The 26,799-nt window shown below is 47.4% G+C and overlaps 1 long non-coding RNA gene across 2 annotated transcripts; it reads right to left on the minus strand.

The window, feature by feature from the left end:
* Window positions 1-208: 208 nt before the first annotated feature.
* On the minus strand, window positions 209-26,799 carry LOC123362526. Of its 2 annotated transcripts, none has more exons than XR_006576472.1 (3): window positions 26,600-26,799; window positions 22,763-22,847; window positions 209-334 (listed from the first exon to the last, which is right to left on the minus strand). It is a non-coding gene; the product is annotated as an uncharacterized LOC123362526 (long non-coding RNA). The 2 variants fall into 2 exon arrangements; XR_006576473.1 differs by lacking the exon at window positions 209-334 and adding an exon at window positions 17,837-18,185.

Raw genomic sequence — 26,799 nt, forward strand, 5'->3', positions numbered from 1 at the left:
CAAATACTGATTTTGCCCCAGTTCCCTAAGTGGCCTTCTCAATGATTGAACTCACAACCCTGGGTTTAGAAGGCCAATGCTCAAACCACTGAGCTATCCCTCTCCCTCAAGGTATCAAGCCCAAGGAATCATTTACTTGTAAGATTCACCTTTTTGTCTTCCCCGGAGGTGCATAGAACAGGTTTTTTCTCATGTACTGTAAACTCACCTGCCTGTGTGTTACAGCCAATGAGATCTGGTCACTGAGGAAGAGCCCTTTTACAGCTTCACAGTATGTAGAGGTGGTGGACGGGGAAGCTAATGGCCTCTGGTTCGTTAACATGAGCGCAAGTGTCTGTGGGAGGTAATTGTAATGATAGTAATAATGCAGGAAACATCCAAATCATCGATCTCCGTGTCAGTGTGAATCGCAGGGTGCTAAATTACTTAAATTAATCACATACAGCTGCTACAGCCAATGATTAGCATGCTCTCCTGGGGGAGACAGCAAATCACACCACATTTACAGTCCTGTGGGAGTTCTCAGGCTCGTTTGGGCTCTTTCTGTGGATTATTTGCAGGGCTAATACATCCTACCAGGCCGCGTGACTTCCCAGGCTTCAGCCGGTCAATTCTTGCATGAAAGATTTGCAGAGCAGATCCAGGCTACTCCAGGGAGGGAGATGGGGCTTTCAGTAAATGGCAGGCTTTGGAGGAACAGTGGGTGGCCAGGACTGGCACGCAGGTTGCCCTATAGAGGAAACCCTACTCTCAGTTACATGGGTATATGCTCCCACGGAAGCCAATGGTGGTTGCACCTGTGTAACTGAGAGCAGATTTTGACCCTAACTTAACTGTTTCAGTCCAGGCTAGATGGGTAGCGGTGACAAAGCTATAACCATTTCACGGCTGTTCTGTCACCTACATGAATGGAATTAGTGGACAGGTGTCCTCATAAAAAAATACCTTTGCATGAGGTGCCCTTGTTGACAGTCTCACAAAAGAGATCAAGGACTGAACAGGCTGTTGGGAGAAAACTATCCTCTCACCCTGAGCAGCGGTCCCCCGGCTCAAGGCTGTGGCGCACCGGCAAGAAGCTGCACTCTGCTTGCCTCTGCTCAGCCTGATCTGTAGAGCAATAGAGGACTTCAGTCTCTGGGGACACCAGGCCGGCAGGGTTCATGCGCCTCAACAATCTTGCCCAAGCAAATGGAGGAGGCATTCCTTCCTCTGAGCCAGTATCGTGTAGTGCTGGTCCTGGGTAGCATTTGTACTGAGCATTATGGGGGGGGGAGCCCTTGGATGGGGGCTGAGGATACTCACCCTGTGTTGTTTAATATATATAGATAGATAGATAGATGTAAGCAGAGTCAGGATGAGCCCCACCCTGACATCTGGTGGTAAATTATGGGGAGTGCGGAAAGAAGTTTCAAGTGTTTGCATTGGTATTTCAGTTATTTGCATTTGGCACTCCCACCCCACTTAGCATACCGCAAAGCAGCATGGGATGGTTATTTTCACAGCTGTGGGACCCCCAATTTCGTTGTTATTGGGGCAGGAGGAATGAAATGTTGTCACCCTGATTAAGTAAATGAGGAACTACAAAACTGTCTTATGATAGAGGGTTTCATTATCAACTAAATAGCACTTGCTAGACAAGGGACATGGGTTCCAAAACCCATTGAAAGGAGAGAGGCTGGGGACAGATATCTGTACTTGGTGCTATAAGCGCCTTGTGTGAGCCAGAAGCACCAGTTCTACCTATGTCTCTCTCCACTGTGGAATGTCAGAGTTAATTTTTGATTCCCTTAAGAATCTAGATACAGGTTACTGAGCTGAATTCACTGGCACTGGGGCTCCCCTACTATGAGCTGGAATCACTGAAGAGCTGGACTTGCTGAGCTGAGAGCACTGAGTACTGTGCCAATGAGTGGGGGAGCCTGAAGCAATACTGTGGAGCAGAGCAGCTGGCAGAGTGGAGTGGAGCAGTTTGTGCAGCCCTGGGTGAGTGGAGCCAAGCAGCTCGCGAGGACGGCCGGAGCAGATCACAGGACAGCTGGTGGGCCAGAGCAGCTGGCAGAGCAGAGCAGCCCACAGAGCAAGCGGAGCTGAGTTGTTTGCGGGGACGACTAGTGGAAGCAGAACCCCACGAAGAGGCAGGGCAGTTGGCCCCGAACCACGTAAGGTGCCCCTTTCTACCCAGGCTGGGAGGGGGACTTCTGCAGAGGGACTCTTGAACTCTGGGGCTGCACTGACCCGGGACAGAGACTTTTGGATTGTGGGACTGTGGGTGATTTGGGGGTTGCTGGACTCAAGGGCCCAGAGAGAAGGACACAGCCCAATTTGCTGGGGTGGGTCTTTGCTCACAGTTTGACCTGTGAACTCTAGTTGAGGTATTTTCCCAATTTAATGCTTGTTGTTTATCTTATGTAATTGAACCTTTTCTGTTATACCAAGAGTCTGTGCTTGCGAGAGGGGAAGTATTGCCTCCTTGAGGCGCCCAGGAGTGTGTGTAAGATTTTCCCAGGTCACTGGGTGGGGGCTCGAGCTGGTTTGCATTATGTTGTGGGGAAGGGACCCCTATATATTGAATCCGGCCCTTGCTGCTATCAATTCAGCCTGGCAGAGGGGTTACATATATATAATATTTGCCACTTGATGCAAGCCAATCATCCCTTGTGTGGTGCTGGTTTTTGAGTAACAACACAGTTGCCTTTATTCCCCATCATTGTCATTGAGTAGCTATCTGGCCTGGTCCCCTCTCAAATTCAGTCTTTTTCAGAAGCCAACTTACCCCATATTCAGACAAGGGTCATCACATGGTGAAGCCTGCCCAGCTTCCTGAATGAATGCGTTGGGCACCTAGCCAGAGACTCTGTGAATTCTTGGTTGCCTCAGTCCCACGGCTCTAAAAGGCAGCAGTTGTGGGACTAGGGAAAAAATGTTTCCTGGTTCCACTGATGCTTTATTATTATTTATTATATTTATTATGATAGTGCCTGGAGGCCAACCAAGAATGGGGCTCCATTGTGCTAGGTGCTGTACAAACACATAGAGGCAGTCCCTGGCCCGAAGAGTTTACAATCTAATAAGATGAGAGGTTAATACCTTCAGATCCATGCTAGAATTTAAGGGACAGATGAGCCTATTGGCTGCTTCCCACAAAATGGGAAGGAGTGATGAGCAGCCCAACTGGCTGCTGCCTGGGTATCTGAGAAGGTCGTAGCCTCTCCGAGTTGATGAAGGGGAGGTTACCCCAAGAAGACAGTTCCAGGTAAGGAGGTGGCCTAGGGAGGAGCACTAGTCCAGAAAAATTGAAAGGAGGAGGCTTATATTTGAATTGGGATAATACTTAGGGCGTCCCCTGAATTTAGGAATATTTGCCTATTGGTACAGGAGGTTAGAGGCTTGTATTGCCGTAGCTGGTGAAGTTGCTCCCACAGACGTCAAGCTTGTACAGTGCTCTGTGATTCAGGTGCTACATGAATGTAGGATATCATTAGTATTCTCATTTTCCAGGCAGCAGTGAGTCTGCGAGCCAGGAAATGCTTTAATGTCAGCTCGAAAGCTTGTCTGTCACCAACAAAAGCTGGGCCAATAGAAGCTATTCCCTCACCCACCTTGTCTCTCTACTCCCAGAGGGACAGTTACATTGATGCCAATGGGAGATCTACTGATGAAAAGTGCTGTATAAAAGCTAGAGGGACAAAGAAGCAGGTGCTTGGGGTGGCCAATACCAAGGGGCGGCCCTCTGGCCACTATTGGGGTGGCACGTCCAGGTCTTTGGCGGCAATTCGTCAGCAGGTCCCTCAGTCCCTCTCACAGTGAAGGACCTGCCACCAAATTGCCGCCGAAGAGTGGAGCAACGGGATCGCACTGCCACAGCTTTTTTTTTTTTTTGCTGCTTGTGGCGGCAGAAAACCCGGAGCCCGCCCTGCAAGGTGGGTGAGGGAATATCTTTTAATGGACCCACCTCTGTTGGTGAGAGAGACAAGCTTTCGAACAGAACTAGGTCCAATAAAAGATACTACTTCGCCCACCTTGCCTGTGTAATATCCAGGGGCTGACACGGCAACAACACTGCATATAAGAGCTGGCTATTATTAATATTAAATTGCTACTGACTTCAGTGACTCAGAAGCAGCCTATTGTAAGAATGTTCCTCCCCGCACCTCCAGCCATCCGCCCCAGCGACCTTCTCCCAGAACACCGACAGCCCATGGGAGCGTGTCATGCTTGCTCATATGGGCACATATACCATTGTGATTCAAACCCTTGGCCTGCAGCTAGGGTGACCAGACAGCAAGTGTGAAAAATCAGGAGGGGGTGGGGCAGGCTCTACTCTGACTCCTGTAAATGCAGACAGACATGAATCACTCAAGACTGCGACATGACGGATGGGGGAGCACACGGGACACTATGCACTTTAATTCTCACAGCATAAGCTGTCGCTGGGGCTGGAAGAACATGATTATTAGTGTGGCTGTCTCATTACTAGAGAAACAGCAATATTAAATGCAGTCTGTTTGCAACAGCTGCCCCTCCCCTCCACAAGACAGCAAAAGCCTAGGAGCTGTGATAGACATATGCCCAACGGTGCTCACAGGTCATCAAGGCCAGGCTGTCAAGGGCAAGTGGCAATATATTTTGAGCCATGCAGAAAATATTTAGGTCTGGATTGTCGTCTTTGCTTCCACAAGAGGTGGGAAGCCTGATCCAGTGGGACGGAGGGAGCTGACTTCCTACATCCCCTGGCCTCAAGAGAATCCCTCCGCTCCGCATGTTTGAGGATCAACGTGTGTTGAAGGTGTGGCGAGAGCGGGGGCAGAGAGGCAACTGCTCTCTATAGCATCATCACCTGCTTCCCTCGACTCCAAGGAAACCCCTCTAGGCAGGTCAGGCTGCTGGGTCAAAGACGCAGGCCCAGAGGAGCTGATGCTTCCCACGGTATCGTTGCCTCGAGCCCCGCGGAGGATCCCAGCTGAAGAGAATGCTGGCTTTGGTGGGGAGAGTGGCAGACAAGCCCTGCAGACAGACAGATCGCTGGCAGACAAGGATCCAGGTCATAAAAGCGCCATCCTAATCGAGGCTAAAAGGTTCCCCGTAAGAAAGTGTCAACACACAGGCCCAATATAGACCAGCTTTCTGATATGCAGAGGGGCACCGTAGTGGGAAGCATGTGCTAACTGTTCTGTGAGCAGAGGACTTTAGCCTCCAGTACTGTCCACTGGGCACCTTCCAACAGCGCTAAATTCAACTGGGAAAGCGAGCGCCTGGGAGAAGAGCGCCCACACATCTGTGTGAAGACCCCCCCCAAACCCAACTGGGTCTTTTACACCATGACTCTGACGTAACGTAGCTGTACAGGCAGCGCTGCATATGCATCATCCATCCCAGCGTAGCCTTCCGACACCTAATTTCAGTGCCCGGCTCAGTTCCCAGTTACAGCTACTGGCCTTTTTTTTTAGCACGTGTCACCCACTGCTGCGTTTAGCGGATGGATGGCCCTTCTTCTGATCGCTGGAATTGCTTAGCTAGAAGATGCATGCACTCATATACCATGTTCCAAGAACACTGCTCCCAGGCATGTCGCCTGTGGCTGACGCTTAGAGTTCTGGGGATGGGGTGGAAGGAACCATTGACTCATAAGTGCTGGCTACCATAGATCTCTCTCTCTCTCTTATGGAAGTCAAAAGAAAACAAGAAACACTGCCCTGGAGGGGGCTAGATGGCTGGCAGCATAAGCCCAATATGCCCATATAGTCCTCTCCTTTGAGATCACTAGTTCAAGACAAGCCGAGTTAGAGGAACAAATGAAGAAAAAGTGTGTATTTCATTGCAAGTTCTGGGGGAATGTTGCTAGGCAGCCTCTGCTGACTCCACTGGGAATCCGGCCAGGAGACTGGGACTAACCTATGTTTTGGCAAAGAGTGCCATGGATCTTTGAGGACCACAGCTGGTCAGGACCAAAGTCATCTCATCTGAAAACTGACAGCCTAACAGCACAGTGCCATAAAATCCAGGCCGAGGCACTGGTTTAATAATGACTTGGGAGGAAGAATGCTACCCACCGTATCATGAACACCATGTTTGGCAGCATCCCGCAGTGGCCTGATTTCCACCCCCTCTCCCCACCACATACACACAATCATTTCTAAGAAGGCTGTGCGAATTAGTAGTGTCCTGCAAAGGGAAGAGAAGGAAGAAAACGGGGCCCCAGTTCACAAAAGCATCATCTCCGTCTCAGCTGTAAGGGAAGGATCAGAACTCTCACAGTGTCCCTGCAGAAATTAACCTCAGCCAGCAAAGTCAGCCCAGTGAGATGGATGCAAGGCTCAGCGAATTGTTCTAAAAAAAGACGAGAGGTGGAAGGGGGCATGTTTTCAAGGTTAATAGTCGGTAAATTTTTGTGGCATGTGGGGAAGTAGGAAAGAGCTTGCAGAAAGCAGTGACGTATGAAGAGTACTGTGGGAAGAGAGAGTGAGCGAGAAACAGAGGCCCCCTCCTCATCCCTGGCTATAGATTTTCAGAGAACCAATACTAGTAATATTTACCCACGTGGAGGCTGAACATGAAGGCCACACACTTGTCAATGGGATACAGAAGAAAGGGCTGTCACAGGATGGCTGGCCCCTTGCAAGGAAGCAGGTTTAGCTGCCCGGTGCTAGAACAGGTACTCTCAGTTGGCCAATTCACAGGATCAGCACCTGGGGCGATCAACGGCCCGGCTGTCAGCAAGGAAGGGGGATGCTTAGGGAGCAGGCGCAGCAGGAATTCTCAGGGAGAGGTTGCCAGAGTCCCCTGCTGGGAGGGGAGGTAGTGGGAAAAGGGTCTCCAGGGAGAGAGCGCTGGGAGGCAGTGCTTAATTAACAGAGTGCGGGAGAACCTGGCAATGAGCCCTGAAGCAGGAGGGACTGAAGAGGCCAAGGGGGAAATTGCCTGGGAGCTGTAGCCCAGGGTAGGCGGAGCAACTGTGCACGTATTTTGCTTATGTCTGAGAAGTAAAAGTTGCTTGGGTAAGAGACTCTGGGTGCGGCAGTGGGCTGGGGCAGCTCCTCACACAGACAGTGAAGCAGTGCTATGAGGGGGTGGGGGAGATGTTTTTAGATCCTACCCGAACGGCACCTAAGGGCTGACATATTGTTAACCTCAGCAAATAAAATGTAATTAAAGCGACAATTCCTGACTGCTCCGCTTTGCTGGAGAAAGCAAGAAAGGACACCCAGACCACAGGGAGTAAGGAAGGGAGCGCACTGAAGGGAGATGTTTATTAAGATGACATAAATCTGCAAATCATCACCATGAAAAGACTGGAGAGCTCAGGAGGTGGCTAATGGGGGCCAGAGCCTTTCATCTCTAGGTCACTGGTGCAGAGTTGAGCTGTGTGCATATTAGCTGAAAGTTGTTAGCCTCTCATGACTTCTTAGCGGCCTGTCTGAAATGAGCTGAATAGCTCAGTCCTGTTCCCCGTGGGTGGGTGTCCATATCACAGTTAACTTCTCTGTTGGCAAGGATTGAATGAGTATTTAGCACTGAACTACCTTCTCACCTATTAGAGCCAGCCCCACAGATGAGGTGCATTGCCAAGACAGTGCTGCTGATGCCTGCACTGCAGCTATGGATATACAGTGGACTTTGTTCTCTGGGGATGTCAGTCAGGTACCTTCAGTGAGCCCTACATTCTTTAACAATGAAAAATGTAGGTTAAAGCCCTAACCCTAATGGGATGATGTCAGCCTGACATCTATCCTAGGCAAGATAATGGAGCGACTGATACAGGACACAATTAATCAAGAATTAAAGGAGGATAATGTAATTAATGCAAACCAGCATGGGTTTATGGAAAATAGCTCCTGTCAAACTAACCTGTGTGATAGACCCAGGCCAGTTGGGTACAGCAGAATAGCAGAAGGCATATATACTGGCCACTGGATTAACAGTTTTCTGTTCCCTGACTGACCAGAGCAGGGGCTGCTCCAGGCTAATGAGAACACCTGACTCTAATTAACCTGCAAAGAGTCAGGTGAGGCCATTCAGTTAATGTGACCACCTGACTCTAATTAAGGCCCCTCTGATACTATAAAAAGGGCTCACTCCAGTAAGGCAGAGGAGAGCCAGGGAGCCAGGGGAGAGGAAGTGCGGCTGAAGGGCTGGTTAATGAAGACACCCTCAAACCATCGTTAAAGGAGCCCTAAGGAAAGGGTGAAGAAGGGAGAAGCAGGAGAGCTGTGGGGAAGTGGCCTAGGGAAATATAGCAACTCTGGCAGTGAAAGGTTGGCTGCCAACAGCTGCTACCATTAGGGTCCCTGGGCTGGAACTTGGAGTAGAGGGTGGGTCCGGGTTCCCCCCAACCCACCACTACAGGAACATCTCCTGGGAGGGGAAGTCAGGCCCCTGTCAGGACAGGAGGCTAAACTGTTCTGAAATAAGCCCCCAGGGACAACAGAGACTGTGGGAGTTCTCTCACCAACCTCCTTGCTGGCCTATGATGAAAAGGGCTCAGTAGACTGTAACCCTGGTCCTAGAGAGAGAAGGGCTATGTGGAGGGTTGCAGTGAGCCACTGAGGCTAGCATAAACCACCTAGAAGCGCAGGACCCACGGGGGCAAGGTCAGAGCTCTGCCACACCTGATATTTTTTTTTATATGAGATGACAAGTTTGGTTGATAAAGGTAATAGTGTTGATGTAATATGGTTATACGTTTATAAGGTGGTTGACTTGGTACTGCACAACATTTTGATGAAAAACTAGAATGATGTAAAATTAACATGGCATATGTGTAATGGATTAAAAACTGGCTAAATGATAGATCTCAAAGTGGAATTGTAAATGGGGAATCATCATTGAGCAGATGTGTTTCCAGTGGGGTTCTGCAGGGATCAGTTCTTGGCCCTCTGCCATTTAACAATGAAACTGTCCAAAAAGGGGGGATGAACACCCCAAGGAACCCCATTGTCTCTTCCTGCCCACCTCATTCATCCTTGAGAAAAGGCAAGGAAACAGTTGTTGGACTCTGAGGGGAGGGTTTTTGACCTAAAAGCTTGGTCAGTAATCTGCAGGAGCATGTAGTGAGAAAGTTTGCTTTGCAACTCAGATAATTTCTTAAGTAGATACTAGTAAGTGTTTTACCTTTCTTTTTCTTGCACTCATGTCTGACTATTATGCCTCATTACCGGTACTCACTTAAAATCTATCTCTCTGTAGTTAATAAACTTGCTTTATTGTTTTATCTAATTCAGTGTGTTTTAAACTGAAGTGTTTGGGTAATAAACTGGCACATTATTCCCTTAAAGGAAAACAGAATTAATATATTTGTACTGTCCAGGAGAGTGCTGGGCAGTACAGGACATACATTTCTGGAGGAAGATCCTGGACTGGGGGTGGAGAGAAGGGTAGTATTAGGATCACCCTGCAGTATAACTAAGGCTGGTGAGAGCCAGTAGCTGGCAATCTGCAGTTACACAGAGATGCTCAGGTTGTGGTTTGTGAGAAGCCCAGGTTGGAGCTACTACAGCAAGGCACCCAAGGCTGGGGTGATGCAGCCCCCCACTAGTCTGGATTGTGCCCCGGTATGTCACAGTGGGATCACTGTAGGTCATTTCCTTCTGTATAGGGGGTGTAGAAACACTGCAGAGACAGCAGTGGAATAGCAGCCACTGAAGTTCTGTGGTCTGACAGAAAATTGTGTGCCTGTCCTGCCCCAGAGGAAACCCCCAGTGCAGAGCCTGGCTGTCTGGGCTCAGCACTGGGGCTGAGATCAGGACTTTAATGAATAAGACCCACTTTGAGTGGCTGAAGCTTATTTATGTCAAGCTGTGTGGATGCCACCAAGGGATCCCATATATACAGCACCTAGCACAATGGGGCCCGATCTGCACAGAGTGTTACCACAATACAAATGATAAGCAATACTCTTAATACTATAAAAATAGACATGCTTACTTTGGTCCAATAGGGCTTTAATGTTTTTAATGATCATAGAATCATAGAATCATAGAATTCAAGATCAGAAGGGACCATTATGATCATCTAGTCTGACCTCCTGCAAGATGCAGGCCACATAAGCCGATCCACCCACTCCTGAAATAATTCTCTCCCTTGACTCTGCTGTTGAATGCTCCAAATCATGATTTAAAGACTGCTAGTAGCAGATACTCCACCAGCAAGCGACCCCTGCCCCATGCTTCGGAGGAAGGCGAAAAACCTCCAGGGCCACTGCCAATCTATCCTGGAGGAAAATTCCTTCCCGACCCCAAATATGGCGATCAGCTGAACCCCGAGCATGCGGGCAAGACTCTCCAGCCAGACCCTCTGGAAAAAGGCTAACAATATCCTATCATTGACCCTTCATACTAATTACCATTGTGGCATGTTATTGACCTATTGACTAAGCCCGTTATCCTATCATACCATCCCCTCCATAAACTTACCCAGCTTAATCTTCAAGTCATGGAGGTCCTTCGCCCACACTGTTTCCCTCGGTAGGCTGTTCCAGAATTGCACTCCTCTGATGGTTAGAAACCTTCGTCTAATTTCAAGCCTAAATTTCCTGACTGACAATTTATATCCGTTTGTCCTCGTGTCCACATTAGCACTGAGCTGAAATAATTCCTCTCCTTCCCTGGTATTTATCCCTCTGATATATTTAAAGAGTGCAATTATATCTCCTCTTATTCTTCTTTTGGTTAAGGAAAACAAACCGAGCTCCTCAAGTCTCCTTTCATACGACAGGCTTTCCATTCCTCGGATCATTCTAGTGGCCCTTCTTTGTACCCGTTCCAGTTTGAATTCATCCTTCTTAAACATGGGAAACCAAAACTGCACACAATACTCCAAATGAGGTCTCACCAACGCCTTATATAACGGGACTAGCACCTCCTTATCTCTACTAGAAATACCTCGCCTAATGCATCCCAAGACCGCATTAGCTTTTTTAGCGGCCACATCACATTGCCTACTCATAGTCATCCTACGATCAACCAGGACTCCTAGGTCCTTCTCCTCCTCCGTTACTTCCAACTGGTGCGTCCCCAGCTTATAACTAAAATTCTTGTTAGTCATCCCTAAATGCATAACCTTACACTTTTCACTATTGTATTTCATCCTATTACTAATACTCCAGTTTACAAGGTCATCCAAATCTCCCTGGAGGATATCCCGATCATTTTCTGAATTGGCAATACCTCCCAACTTTGTGTCATCCACAAACTTTATCAGCCCACTCCTACTTTTGGTTCCGAGGTCAGCGATAAATAGATTGAATAAAATCGGACCCAAAACCAAACCTTGAGGAACTCCACTGGTAACCCCCCTCCAACCCGACAGATCACCCTTCAATACGACCCTCTGCAGTCTCCCCTTTAACCAGCTCCTTATCCACCTCTGGATTTTCATTTCGATCCCCATCTTTTCCAATTTAACCAGTAATTCCTCATGCGGTACCGTATCAAACGCCTTACTGAAATCAAGATATATTAGATCCACCGCATTTCCCTTGTCTAAAAAATCTGTTACTTTCTCAAAGAAGGAGATCAGGTTGGTTTGGCACGATCTATCTTTCGTAAAACCATGCTGTAATTTGTCCTAATTGCCATTGGCCTCAAGTTCCGTAACCACTCTCTCCTTTAAAATTTTTTCCATGACTTTGCATACTACAGATGTTAAACTAACAGGCCTGTAGTTACCTGGGTCACTTTTTTTCCTCTTCTTGAATATAGGAACAATATTAGCTAATCTCCAGTCAAACGGTACAACCCCCGAGTTTAGAGATTTATTAAAAATCATCACTAACGGGCTTGCAAGTTCACTCGCCAATTCCCTTAATATTCTAGGATGAAGATTATCCGGGCCCCCCAATTTACTTCCGTTAAGCTGTTCAGGTTTGGCTTCCACCTCAGATACTGTAATGTCTACCCCCATATCTTCATTCCCATCAGTCCCTCTATCACTATTCCTTAGCCCTTCATTAGCCTCATTAAAGACCGAGGCAAAATATTCGTTCAGATATTGTGCCATGCCAAGATTATCCCTAATCTCCACTCCGTTTAAAGTTTTAAGTGGTCCCACTTCTTCCTTCTTGGTTTTCTTCCTATTTATATGGCTAAAAAACCTTTTGCTATTGGTTTTAATCCCCTTCACTAGGTCCATCTCCACCCGGCTCTTTGCCTTTCTCACTGCTTCCCTACACCCTCTGACCTCAATAAGATAGGTTTCTTTGCTGATCCCTCCCATTTTCCACTCTTTCTGTTTTTTCTTAATCACTCCTCTAAAACGCTTGCTCATCCAGCTCGGTCTAAAACTGCTACCTACGAACCGTTTTCCCTTTCTCGGGATACATGCCTCTGACAGCTCCTGCAACTTCAACCTGAAATAACCCCAGGCGTCTTCCGCCTTTAGATCCCTAAATATGTTAGTCCAATCCACTTCCCTACATAGTTGCCTTAATTTAGTAAAGTTAGCCCTTTTGAAATCGTAAACCTTAGTCTCAGATGCAATTTTGTTTATCCTTCCATTTATTTTGAAACGAATTAGCTCATGATCACTCGAGCCAAGGTTGTCCCCTACAACTATTTCCTCAACAAGGTCCTTGTTACTTACCAAAATCAGATCTAAAATGGCATCCCCCCTCGTCGGTTCAGCAACTACTTGATGAAGGAATTAATCAACTATCACGTCTAGGAAAAGCTGAGCCCTATTATTATTACTAGCATTTGTTTCCCAATCTATATCCGGGAAGCTAAAATCTCCCATGATCATACAGTTCCTATTAGTATTTACCTCCTTAAAAACATTAAAGAGCTCTCTATCCATATCCAGGCTAGATCCCGGTGGTCTATAGCACACCCCAATCACTATCCCAGGGGACGCTCTAGTAGTTTTCTTCCCCAATGTGACCATTGCCCAAACAGACTCCGTATTATCCATTGCATTGCTAGTTATTTCGTTACTTTTCACCTCATTATTGACATACAATGCTACTCCCCCACCTTTACCTTTGTATCGGTCTTTCCTAAACAGCACATACCCTTCCATACCTGTACTCCAGTCATGGCTACCGTTCCACCATGTTTCGGTTATTCCTACGATATCCGGTTTCAATTCTCGGACCAGGAGCTCTAGTTCCTCCATTTTGTTACCTAAGCTTCTCGCATTGGTGAACAAACATCCTAATTTTTGCTGTTTGGCTCCTCTCACCCTTTTCACCCAACTTGGTAGGGACACAGTACTACCAGTATGACCTGTCGGTCTAGTATCCGTTCCCCCCCCCCCTCTTCCTTATACCTAACCGCCCCCCTCTGGCTATATCTGTTATACTGTTGTTCTCACTCTCAATGTATAAATTTGGCGTGGAGAGTACCTGGACCTCTCCCAACCGTCTCCCCCCAAAGCACCTCAGTGATTTCTCTGGTCCAGGGTCTGTAGGCTCTTGTCGTTACTTCTGATACAATCTATGTACATCTTTAGCCAATGGCAACATATCCACAGGGGGGAAAGGAGATGGGTCAGTCTCCCTCACTGGAATGCAGAGACTTATTATTCTGCGAGGGCTAAAACAATCTCCCCAGGCACTCTGGGGGGCCATCCAGCTTCTTGTTCCTCAGAGGTAGGCTGACTATTATAGGAAATCTTCCTAGCAGCCAGAGGAATTCTCTTGAGGAGCAGTCTCCCCAGGGAGATGTTAGAAACTAGACTGGATAAGGCCTTCCAGCGCAATGCTGGGAAAGAGAAGATGGGGAGAGCAGTGAGTGCTGAGTGAGGATGAGATGGGAGCAGGAGGAGAGACTGGGGGTTGGCATGGAGAGAGCGCAGGGACTGTCTTTTCATTTATACAGGGCTGAGCAGAACAGAGTCCTGGGCTCTGAGGTGCTACCACAGTACAAGACATAATAATGAATAATAGGGCCGTTGCAGGGAAGGCAGAAATACCAGAGAGTCTGAGAGCACTAGTGGGGCTTGGCACACAGGCTGGAGAGTGGCATTGGAGGGGCCCAAAGAAGCAGTGGAAGAGAGCTGGAGGAAGATACCTGGGAAGTACACAGCAGGCCAGATGAGCGCTAGCAGCACCAGACTGAATGCTGAGAAAAACACATGGGAGGGAGGAGGGACACTTGATGCTGCTGGGAAGTCATTTTCCCTGAGAACATTTCTTGTGGGCAATTAGTTAAGGTTCTTGGAGATCTCCAGTAAGGGTCCTCCTAGGATTCTAAACCCAGCTGCTTTTGAGGTTCACTCATCAAAATGGCCTTTTGCCCCTGCCAAACTGTCACGGATGAGGGGAAACCCCACATAGAACCTTCAAGCAGCTTTTAAAGTAAGCCCCATGCAGGGACAGGATCCTAAGGTCCATCTGGTGCTCCGAGCTCATGATGTGATAATATGCCACAGTACCAGCGAGCAATCGCTTGGAATAATGTGTGTCATTGAAACAGTGCTCTCTTCTGCTTGGAGATTACCGCTCACTGCCACCACATACATTATTTAAACTGTATTAAATTCTGGGTTACTCGGAAAGTGCAAGAGATGTGGTTACAGTAGAAAATTATTAGGCATAATTTTTTATAGAGCTTTGCTCTCTTAGAAACATCCCCGATTTGATTTCTGATATTTATAATCAGGACACAAGCTGCTGCTAAGCAGTAAAATGCCTGGAACAAACTAATTTGAAAATCCTGAGCCAAAGGAATTAAATCCCACCCTTGCAGGCACAATGCGCACCCTTCGGAGAGCTTGTTTTTTTTTTTAACCACGGCACCATATCAATGGCAAAATGTGAGGGGGAATCCCATGGAGAACTGATTCATGTCCTGCTTAGCTCTTCAGACCTGAACCTGTATTGCTGAAATAGGGGCCTGATTCTCCACTGCCCTGCAGCTTGGGCAGTCGCTGGCACCAGTACAAAGTGGGCGCGCGCACACACTTCCATTCTGAGCTAGTAGCACTTTACATGCACTTTGCAAGGGGGAAGTGTAAGCACAAGATGCAGGGCAATGGAGAATGAGACTTGATTTCACATAGCCCAGAGGCCATTTGGCAGTAGCTTGGGTGCTGCAAAGGGGCTGTAGAGCACATCTCCGCTGCCCTGGGGGCCTGTATGCCGGTTCTCAGGCAGGCAGGGGCAGTCTGTAGGAGTGGAAGGGGAAATAGCCGGGACAGTCCTGCACCTGGATCATTCTGTGCACTAGAGGGCTGTGCCTTGAGCTGCAGAGGTCCCTGGTAGATGAATAAGCACAGAACAAACCACCTCCCCTTGGGCTTTGCACCAGCCCAAGGCTGCCTCTCCCACATAGTTCCTGGAATGCCCTCCAGCGGGGAGCTTCAAACTTAGTGCTACTTGATACAGGAAATGGCCTGTTGGATTACACTTAACAGGAAGCCAGGTGAGTGAAAAGTAAAGCCTGAGGTGGATTGCTAGCAGCAAACCCCAGGCTCCTTGCCTTCCCTTGCAAAAGGTTGTAACTCCTTTGTGCGTTCGTGTTCAATAGGCAGCGTGTGCACCCTGTGCAGCTCTTCCCTGGCTGGTCTGCTTTTTTAACACCTCCAGATTTCCTTCTCCTGTTCACACTTTCCCATTTATTTTACCTGTAATTTTCAGAGCTTCTCAAAACCCAACAGAGCCCTAGTGTGGCAACCAATGGGAAATGCAGTGACTGGTCAGAAGCTCCATTATTGGGTTTGAGGGGGATTGAGACTAGAGGATTTTCAGATCAAGCCTGGGAGGCAGTCTGTATAAGCCTACTGTGTTCAGTGTGTGCACAATTCTTACTATTCCCAGATCAGTATAGACCAGTGGTGGACAACCTGTGGCCCGTGGGCTGCACATGGCCCGTCAGGGTAATCCGCTGGCGGGCCATGAGACAGTGTTTACATTGACTGTTTGCAGGTACAGCCGCCCACGGCTCCTATTGGCCAGGAACGGCGAACTGTGGCCACTGGGAGCTGCAAGTGGCTGTGCCTGTAATGGTCAATGTAAACAAACTGTCTCGCGGCCTGCCTGTGGGCCTGTGGGCCGCAGATTGCCCACCACTGGTATAGACTGTACCTCCCACTCACTTATTCAACCCTGCCTCCTACCATTCCAAGCGCTGCCCTCAGAGATGCTCATGTAACTCACACGCCTCCTGGGTATGGTGCTCTGTCCCCTCTAGTGGGACTGATTGACCCACCCCCGCTTCAGGGGTCTGAGCTGAATCCACCAGAATATACCCCTGAATCCTGGGTGTTCCCTGACTTCAGACAATCAACGGTGAGTGGAAGGTAGCAGAGGGGAAGAGCAGTGGGGTGTTAAAGGGATCTATGTCTGTCAGACATTCATACAGCAAGGTGGGGAAACTGAGGCAAAGGACAATGCCCAAGATTCTGTGGGGTGGGGGTTTGCATATTTTTAAACCATTGTGGCAGTGGTTGCTCACATTAATGCTGAGTTCCCTCCCCCTTTTAATAAATTTTCATTTGTTATACTCAGTGCCCGCAAAGTATTGTCTCTTAGAGGTACTCGGGGTCATGTTTAATTTCCCCAGATTTCTGAGTGGGCCGTGAGCTGTTTCTGTTTTATAATGTTAAGAGGAGCCAGTAGATATTTATCCTGCCCTTGTTGCTGCTGACACACCCTGGCAGAAGGGTTACATGAAAAAAGCTCAATACAGACAAAGCTACAGCATCTAAGCATATGTTTGAGTCCCAACTCTGTTCCCTGCTAAGAACAGCAAGAAGAACAGGACCGTAGCCAATTTAATATTGTCTTGGTAGCAATTCTTGAGACATTTGGGGGCTATTGTTAAATAACAGCCTGCAGATTGAGTTGACCAATGAGGACCAGAAATTAGTATTCCACAGATTTCTAGCTCAGTGTGCTTAGCCACGCTAATCTCCCATACCATGTGGGGCTTTGTCATAAACAGTTAGTTAAGGGTTAAGGTTTTTTTCTACCTGTAAAGGGTTAACAAGCAGTACCTGTGAACACCTAACCAGAGGACCAATCAGGGACAAGAGATTTTCAAATCTCTGTGGAGGGAAGGTTTTTTTTCTGTTCTTTGTGTTAGAGAGTCTCTCTTGGGAGTTAAGGGAGTCCAGACATCTTAATCAAGTCCTCCCAGGTTTCTGCAATAAATTCTTCTATTCAGGCTAGTGAGTATTAGCAAGGAACTAGTATTCTTATACTTTTATTTCTGTATTTGCAATTCTGTGTTTTGCTATAGAATTTCTTTAATTCTGTACTGTTATTGCTTTTACTGAGAAAGAAGGGAGGGGGAATTCTCTCCAGAGATTGATAAGTTTAGACCCTGTGTATTGTTCCATCTTGGTATTACAGAGAGAGTTTATTTTTTTTATTCTTTAATAAATCTTTTCTGTTAAGGACTTGGTTGATCTTTCCTTGGGTGAATTCTCAGGGAAAGGGGAGGAAGAAGGCATCCCTCTGTAGTTGGATCCCGATATCTCTCCTAGGAAAAGGGAGGGGGGAGGAAGCAGGGGGGAATGGTTTATTTCTCCTAGGTGTAAGAACTCCATGGATTTGGGGCTCTTGGGATCCCCAAGGATTTTGGGGAAGGACTGTGTCCCAATACACGTACATTATTGGGTGGTGGGAGCTTTTACCAGGTCTAAACTAGGATTTTAGTTTAGGGGAGTCCATGCAGGTCCCCATATTGGAACCCAACAGCTCTAAGTGGGGGTGAGACCTATGACAGGCTTATATGAAAGAGACCAATCTAGCTGTACCACCTGAGCTGAGTGAAAGGCACAACATGAATAAATAGCACAAATGATGGAAGTAATATAGTTTAATAATCCAATATGTGGTTAGCAGAGATGAGCACCTCAAATCCAAGGTCTTCAGATTTCTGGGTGTGAGGGGAGAGATTTGAATACAGAGATCTGTTCCGTATTGAGCCTTATCCTTGTAGCATCACAATATCACTGCTCCCCTGCCTCAGAGGGACCCCTGGGTAAGCAGTTCAGCATTGTATGTGGCTAGCACTTGTATATGTAGTGGAGTGTATTGTGGGAAGGGTTGAAGGTGTGAGTGTGGAGTGAAAGGGTCCTTTGCAGGTTACGAGAGGCTGTAGAGGGAGGAAGGGAGAAAGGAATGGGTTAACTCGGTGCTCCAGGTAGGTCCGAAGATAAGAAGAAGATGACTCCAGCTGCTGAAGGCCAATGCACACAAACAAACTCTCTAAAAATCCGGGAGCTCGTATCTCAATTCCAACCAACTGTGAGAAAAGAAAAAGAAAAAGAACTGAACTGAACAAAACTGCAGGGGCAGCAAGCTAGTAAAACAGCGAAGGTCTGTGAGGCCTGGTCTACACTACGCGGGGGGGGGTCGAACTAAGGTACATGACTTCAGCTACGCGAATAGCGTAGCTGAAGTCGAACTACCTTAGTTCGACTGACTTACCCGTCCAGACGCGGCGGGGTCGAACTCCGCGGCTCCAAGGTCGACTCCGCCACCGCCGTTCGCAGTGGAGGAGTTCCGGAGTCGACCGGAGCGCGTGGGGAGTTCGAACTATCGTGTCTTGATTAGACGCGATAGTTCGAACTCCGAGAAGTCGAACTCACCGCGTCGACCCGCGCGGTAAGTATGGACCTGCCCTGAGTTAGAAAACAACAGTCTCATGTCCCTGAAGCCAGTGTGTTTTGGAAAAGTTGAGGAAGCCACAGAAAGACAGTTGGGACTGGTAGAAAGAGCACGGGGGACAAAGGTCCCTGAACAAAACACCCCCAGAAGAACCCTGGGCTTGAAGCCCTCCCAAGAGCTGAAGCAAGTTGGAGATCAACAGTGAACCCTGGACGGCCCATGCACAGGACAGAACTCTTGTCCACTCTTGCCCCTCGTCTTCGCACATTACACCCAGGCTTGTTCAGCCTTGGGTTGTGCATGTGTGAGTATGAAAGTGGGTTAGGGCTTGGGGCACGAACGCTTTCTTCCTTCCTCCTAAGTAACATGGGGAGCACCCAGCACTGACCCCTGTTATTTTCTTAATAAAGCTTTAAAACGTAGTCATTTGGTGTGCTCCTTCATCTCCTCTCCTAACAATCCTGCGGCCTCAACCTGATCACCTGATGCCTCAGACAGATTGATAACAAAAAAATCTGTCACTGTAGTGTCTTTGTGTTCTGTACATTTCCCCTATGTGCACAGTCCAGCAGCTATTTTGTTCTCAGAACATAAGAATGGCCACACTGAGTCAGACCAAAGGTCCATCTAGCCCAGTATCCTGTCTTCTGACAGTGGCCAGTGTCAGGTGCCCCAAAGGGAATGAACAGAACAGGGAATCATCAAGTGATCCATCCCCTACTGTCCATTCCCAGCTTCTGGCAAACAGAGGCTAGGGACACCATTCCAGCCCATCCTAGCTAATAGCCACTGATGGATCTATCCTCCATGAATGTATCTAGTTCTTTTTTGAATCCAGTCATGGTCTTGACCTTGACAACATTCTCTAGGAAGGAGTTCCACAGGTTGACTGTGTGTTGTGTGAAGAAATACTTCCTTTTATTTGTTTTAAACCTGCTGCCTATTAATTTCATTTGGTGATCCCTAGTTGTTGTGTTATGAGAAGTAGTAAACAACACTTCCTTATCTACTTTCTCTATGCCAGTCATGATTTTATAGACCTCAATCATATCTCCCCTTAGCCAGCTCTTTTCCAAATGTTACTCTGACATTTGGTCAGAATAGGCTTTATTTCAGATCCTCTGGTTTTGTGTTGTGATGTGACTAAACGCACTCTGAGATGCAAACCTGAATCTATGTCTTTGCAGCATGCGTAACATTTTGATCTAGTGAATAGGGAATCAGTGAATAAGGGCTCTGAACTACTGTCACTTTGGGCAAGTTAATTCTTTCTGTGCTTTGGTTTCCTCTACTACCCTTTGTCCGTGTTGTTTTGTCTAATGTCACAGGCTGGCTAGGAGGAGTCAAGCTCAGCTTTGCCTTTGATGCAGGAGCTATCTCCCAGCTGATCCTGATTTTGGTGGCTTAATTGCAATTTTTGGACAGACCTGAGAGAGGTCAAGAAGGTCTACAAAGAGAGAGCTCAGTGGTGAAGGGGAAAGCTCCAGGGGAGAGGAAGGAGGTCGGGAGTGCTGCTCCAGTGAAGGGCTTGTTGAGACTGAGGTGGAAGGAGAACTAGAGAGAGCCATGGGGTGGGGGGCAGCAGCTGTAGTAAGCCCTGAAATAAGGGCAAGACTCCAGGTGAGGCAGCCCTGGGAGTTGTCATTCAACTGAGGAATAGAGCATAGCAAAAACTTGAGAGGGATGAAATTTCAAGCCCAAGGAGAACAGAAGTGGTTTAAGTTTATATTTTCAGTGGGGATTTGTGGGGGGGGGACTCCACTGACGTGCCTTATGAGCCTCTGTCCTGAAAGAAGAGTGAACCTTGAGAGGGTTTGAGGCCTGGGAAGATGGCAAGATCATGGAGCTTTGAGGAAAGGGGTGGAAGGACCCTTGATCCCAGAGTCAGGGACTGAAGACCTGACACAAGGCCAATTAGCTATTTGTGGGTGGGACTTTCTGTTCTCCCAGAAGCGATCTGAGGGGGAACTTTAAGTGACCTGGCCAGAAGGCTGAGTCATGAGAAGAAACAGTCTGGTGCAGGTCTGGAGTAGCAGTCATCAGGAGGTGCCAGGGAAGGAGCCTGCTATGCCATGCCCAGCCACAAAGGAACATGTTGGCCGGTGAGTTGCTCTTCTACAGTGAGATTGTATTTGCACAATGGGACTCAGATCTAGGTCTCTGCTTGCTACTGTATAGCTGAAATAATAATACTAATAATACAGAGCAATGGTGAGCACTAGCTTTTACAAGTGGCCTCACTGAAATTAAGATGCACACTAGAGTAAGTGAGATCAGAATCTGATCCAAGGTCCAATGACGAGATAAAATAACCATGCCCACAAAAGCACAGATTTCTCCTGGTTCACAAATTTCCTAAACGTTAAAATGAGGTTTGGATGAAAATAATTATTGCTGAAGCAGTTCAATGGTTTTTTAAAAAAAGGAGTAGGTAAGCAATATGATCTCCCTGCAGATAACTGTCTGGGACTTATATCTGGGACAGAGAAGATAACACATAATTCACAGAAAACAAAGGGTGCCGGGGAGAAACTTGTGAAAAGCTTTCGTCAAAGAAAATTGAATTTAGGGGCTGAATTTGTCCTATAAATCTGGGAGTAAAAATAGCCAAGGCTGGCTGATAGTGGTCTGAAAAATGAGTTCAGTAAGAGCGGTCACAGCTTTGATGGATAGGGGAGCTGCTTCTTATCAGGTCAGGCCAGTAATGGAAAGGCAATGGGATAATCATCAAATAATTCTTTTTACTACCTATCAGTTACACATAAGTGGCTGCTGTACAGAACCAGTTAACTGCTGACAGTAAATCTAAGTTCAGCTTGTACACATGAAATGAGGATCTTGTTACGCTCCTTCCTTCTTCATTCAGTTTTATTTTGTTTTTCTATCTCTGTTGGGATATCACTTGTGGGGTATTTTTTTAGCCAGCTTCCCTTAGGTCAGTGCATATGGACAGGCTTGGTTACAGAGGGGTTCATGGTTCCCGCTGAAATTGTGCAGGGTGGTATTGAGTGGCCTTGGGGATTGTTAATGGAATACAGTTACTTGTCACTTTCAGGTCATTGGGTTAAATGCAGCTACCTGGGTTGTCCGTGACCGAGTGTCACTTAAGCTATGAAGATATCATCAGACTATGTGAAATGAGTTTGCAGTGTCAGTCTAGCTTAATGCAGGCAGGTCTGTCGATGTCACAAACTCTGCCCGAACCGGCAATTCTACTGGTGGTCTCAGCAGAGAGGGAAAGGACTGTATGAAAAGATGAGAGGATGAGAGGTAAAACTCAAGTCATTCTGACCACTCATGATTTTTACAGATCCCATGGCACTTCTTGTAAGAATAGGAATACTAGCCCTGATCTGACTTTGGATATTTCACTTGGGATATTAACATTTTACCTATGTAGAATTTGTCTGCAGCTGCATTTGGATACAGTGTTCTTCACTTCCTTTGCTAAACTCGAACAGAGTTCTGGTGCACACATCAGAGAGAGAATTCCTACCAGGGCATAGTAAATCACTTTGAGACGCTTCTGACCTATGTCCTTAGTCCTGCTCCCATTGAAGTCAATGGTAAAACACCCTCTGAGTCCAGTGGGGCAGGTTGGGGCCTTGTAATGACGTATATTGGCACTTTAAGGCCACATGGGGATGTCTTTGGGATGAGGCTACTCCATTCCAGTTCTGCAGAAGACCCAGGGAATGAGAGAGAGCTGTTGAGAGGGAGAGAAGTGATAAACAGTTGGTTTCTGGAAATCCTCCCCATATGCTGTTCTCCTTAGGCCCAGGACAACCAGCCTTGTAGAACTGGGTGGGGGCAGGGCTCTTAGCCAATCAGGGCAAATTCTGGAAAGGAGGCCAGCATATAATCTGCCTCTTCCCTCATAGCAGAGTTGATGCTTGATGGAAGAGGCGTGCTGGTATGTGAGTGAGGCTGAATTACTTGGACTCTACCTTCAGACTGCAGAGAAGACTGTGTGTGAACTCCACCGCGGGGCGGGGGCGGGGGAAGTGCTAGGGGAGAAAGATAGTTTGGTTGCTGAACATTTCATTTAACGTTCTGTGCATTGGAGAGGCTTTGTTGCCAGTCTGTGTAGGAGCTGTTTGGGGGTAATTTAAAGGGCCTTCTGGGAGAGGCTGGCTCAGGGTCATAGCCTGCTATACGCCCTATCTAAATATGCTATAAAAATCCTTTGGTGAGATTATAATGCCTAATTACCTCTCACCAGGTGATGGGTTGATCTCCTGGCTTCAGTGTTGTGATGAGTCTCTTTAGTTCTTGAGCACTGACAAGATACTTGGTGCTGTGGAGAGAAGAGTTACTGTGGTGATCAATGCTATATAAATACTGTAGTTAGATGAGAGAGAGAGGGTGCATGGTCCATGCCACTAGGTGCTTACAATCTAAGAAGAGAAACCTAGAATTAAACAGGAAGAACTAATGCTGGCATGGCAGAGCAAATTTGGCTCTTGTTTCTTTAAATATTGTATACTCTTCATGGTAGAGTGTCTTGCTCTGCTCTTACAGCACTCGGTACAATGGAGGCCTGACCTGAGTAGGCCCTCTGGCTGCTACCTTAATCCAGATGCAATACTGTCAAAAGGCAACATACATCCTCCCCCCACCTCTCTCTGCCCCATATGCACCCCTCTCCACCTGCCCACCCCTACGTGCGCGAACACACAGGCTGTGGAAAGATATGTAGTGCTTGATTGCCAGCTATATTGTTCATCAGCAAATCCTATACCTATGCACAACGTGCTTTGCGCTTTTCAGCGGTGCCGTAGCCGGCTTGTGGTTTTAATTAGTTATGTGACTTTGTTTCTCTACACCAGAGACTTAAAGGAAAAAATGGTTCCAGTTTCCCAGGTGCCATGTCACACTGCACATCCGTCAAAGAGGCTGTGGGAGTTTTCTAAGAATGGTTCCCTCTGCTTTCCAGATAGCCAGAGCCTTTCATTCCCTTCAGGGGCAGCCTGACAATGTTTACAGAGTGCTAAGTATTCATTATTAGCTAACTAAGCCTCCTCACAGCACCCCCGAAAGTAAGGCTTAGTGTCTCCATGATGGAGACAGGGAGCATGGGCCATCCTGGGACACCCTGCCCCCACATGGTAAAGGACAGAGGAAACCCAGGAAACTGTCAGGTGACCCTCTGGGACTGTTGCTTCCTACATCAGATGGAGGTCTTGGGAAATCATGGAGGAGGCAGAGGGTGTTGTGTCCACATCTCATGGTACCCAGGATATGCAGAGAAAAGAAGCAATGACTCAGCAGTGCTGGTGATGCCCAGCCTTTCCCCTCCTGCTGGAGCAAGGAGCCGGGCTGTAAGCAAACCCACCCTCTCCAGGTGCAAGTGGGGGTTAATGCTGGTAGGGACAGAATTAACTCCACTGTGATATCAGCATGGATAACGACAGTGTTCTGCACAGACGGCAGCTGCTTCCTGATCTCTCCTCTCCTCAGAGTGCCCCTTCTGAAGGCTCCACACCATAGATTAAGGGTCTGCCTCTGCCTCCCAGAGAGGGATGAATCACGAGCAGAGGCCCTGATCTTCTGTACCCCTCTCTCATGCTGCCACAGACTCTTGCTCCCCTTACGGGTGACATGGGGATATGGGATTCAGAGAGGTTGAGTGAATTGTCCAGGGACACAGAGGAAACTGGAAGGCAGAGTCAGGATCAAGGAGGACAGATCTCTTCCAGGCTGAAATGCAGGGAAAGCTCATTCAAATCCAAATCCTCTGAGTACATCCACTTAGTCTGAGAGTCCAGAAATGCCTTACCTGTGTGTCCTGCTAGTCTAGAATAACCTACTCTTCCTAGAAGAGCTGATCAAGATGCTGCCTGATGTAGTGGTGAATTCCGTAAGTCTCCCTGTCCTAGATATCAGCATCCACTGGGGTAATAGAATAGCCTGAAATCTACATGTTATGTTGCTCAGAAACAATCTCTGGACTTGTAGAAAACACTGTTGGCCATATTTTGGACTGAATTTGGGCATAATTAATGGAAGAACCACCCTCCAGTTCTTGTCAGGTGCTCTGTCCTGCAGGTGAAAACGAAAACTTCTCTTTGCAAATCTGGAGCTGGACTGGTGACTGTCTCTGACAAGAGAGAGGATGATTGGTCTACCTGCATGCACAGCTAAATGCCTACTTCTAGTTTTAAAACAAAATTTCCCTCAATAACGTTGTGCGCTCACCCTCCCCCACAACCACACTCACTCACTGACACAGCCATAAAGGAACAGGGTCCCATCGTGATAGGAGCTGTGTACACAGATGCCCTGAAGAGCTTACAATATAAAATAGACAGACATAGGTGAAAGAAAGGAATTATCACTATCCCCATTTTACAGATAGGGAACCGAGGCACAGAGAGGTTAAGTCAGTAGTTCTCAGCCTTTTCAGACTACTGTACCTTTTTCAAGAGGTGGATTTGTCTTGTGTATCCCAAGTTCCACCTAACTTAAAAACTACTTGCTTACAAAATCAGACATAAAAATACAAAAGTGTCACAGCACACTATTACTGAAAATGTGCTTACATTCTCGTTTATAATTATATGGTAAAAATTAAATTGCACCCCCCCCACCAGATTGAGATATAATATAGAGAGCAGTATAAACAAGTCATTGTCTCTATGAAATTTTAGTTTGTATTGACTTTGCTAGCGCTTTTCATGTAGCCTGTTGTAAAACTAGGCAAATATCAAGATTAGTTGATGTATCCCCTGGAAGACTGTGTCTACGCTCAGGGGGATGCATACCCCTGGCTGAGAACTACTGGGTTAAGTTACTTGCCCAAGGTCTCCCACAAAGTCTGTGGCAGAGTTGGGACTTGAACCCAGCACATTTGATCTGTTGCCTGCAATAGGATGGGACTGGACTTGATGACCTCGGAGGTCCTTGTGTTCCTATGACATCCTGAAATGACAGCAAGTGATACACTCAGTGCTATAGGTAGTCAGTCAGCCCCAAGATGTGAGGTTGTCACTAATGTCCTTGTGCATGTGCAGCCTTCGTTTGAGATGCATGAGCATTGTAGCTGATGTCCCTTGAACAGTCTGGGTGTTGCCATTCAGGCAAAGGGCACAGATGGAACAGAGAGAGGATTAGCAGGAAGGGATGCCTGAGGGGGGAGAGTGCCGCTCCTTTGGAAGGGCTTTCACTCGCTCCTGGAATAACACAGCCTTGGTTTAACTCAGGGGCAAATGACACTTTCTCTCCTCCCATCCCCCACGACAAGCTGATTAGGAGTTTCTTGGTGTCTACGCTTCTCCTTGGGCTGCTACCCCAGTTGACTGCAAAGATGACGCAGCAGCAGCTTGTGGCTGACTCACCCTGTCGACGTCTCTGTGATGAACCACACGCAGGAGGGGCACAGAATAGTTGTCTGTTTCCCTGTCTTAAATTCCTGCTTCTCTGTGAAGCCAGCGAGACTCTCCTAGCAATGGTGAGTGAGTGTCCTGTTCAGGGGAACCTTTGGGCCCACTCACTACAGATAGTTGTTTGTGATATCCAGCATACCCACAGATTCCTAGCAGCCTGCTTTTTTTGACTGGAGACATACAGTACAAAAAAGACAATAAAAAAGCCAGAAGGATGGTTCCTGGCACAGAGGTGAATGCAGTAGTCTTTCACCCATTTCAAGGAAGGGGGAGAGATTTTGGGGATCTGAATGAGAGCAGCCCAGAAAGGCAGATGATCGGATCTGAGCCAGAAAACCACAAGCAACTGGGAACAGCTGCATGTCGCACAAACATCCCTGTCTGTCTGTGGCATCATCTTGGGACGTCTGATAAATCTCCTCTTTGTCTCAGCCTGAATTAAAAAGCAGAATTCACCTTTGTCACCGGTGTCCTTTACACTCATGCTTGTTCTTCGACACTGCCTCCCAGTAACCTGGCTCCTCCCCAGAGCTAATGCGCGGTGGAGTCTCTTTGAATCTTTATCTTGCTGTCTGACATGGTCTTACCCTGAACATTGTGCGACTTTGCAAATTATAATCCGATTTGAAAGCGATACTTATCAAAAGCAGTGTAAGTTACTTACATTATAAATCCCCAGCTTCAATAAAAATGGTCTAGGCATCAGACACACACAAAAATTCTCTGTCCAGAATTTAATGTTATAATCTGTCAAGGGCTCTTGTTTGGTGCTAGGGATCAAATTATTGTGCGTAATGCAGGAGTCGGCACCGTTTAGGTCTAGATTTCGAGTCATTAGACTACTGATCACTCCGTTTCCCAAGC

This window comes from Mauremys mutica, chromosome 2, assembly GCF_020497125.1.
Source record: "Mauremys mutica isolate MM-2020 ecotype Southern chromosome 2, ASM2049712v1, whole genome shotgun sequence".
Taxonomy (NCBI): Eukaryota; Metazoa; Chordata; order Testudines; family Geoemydidae; genus Mauremys; species Mauremys mutica.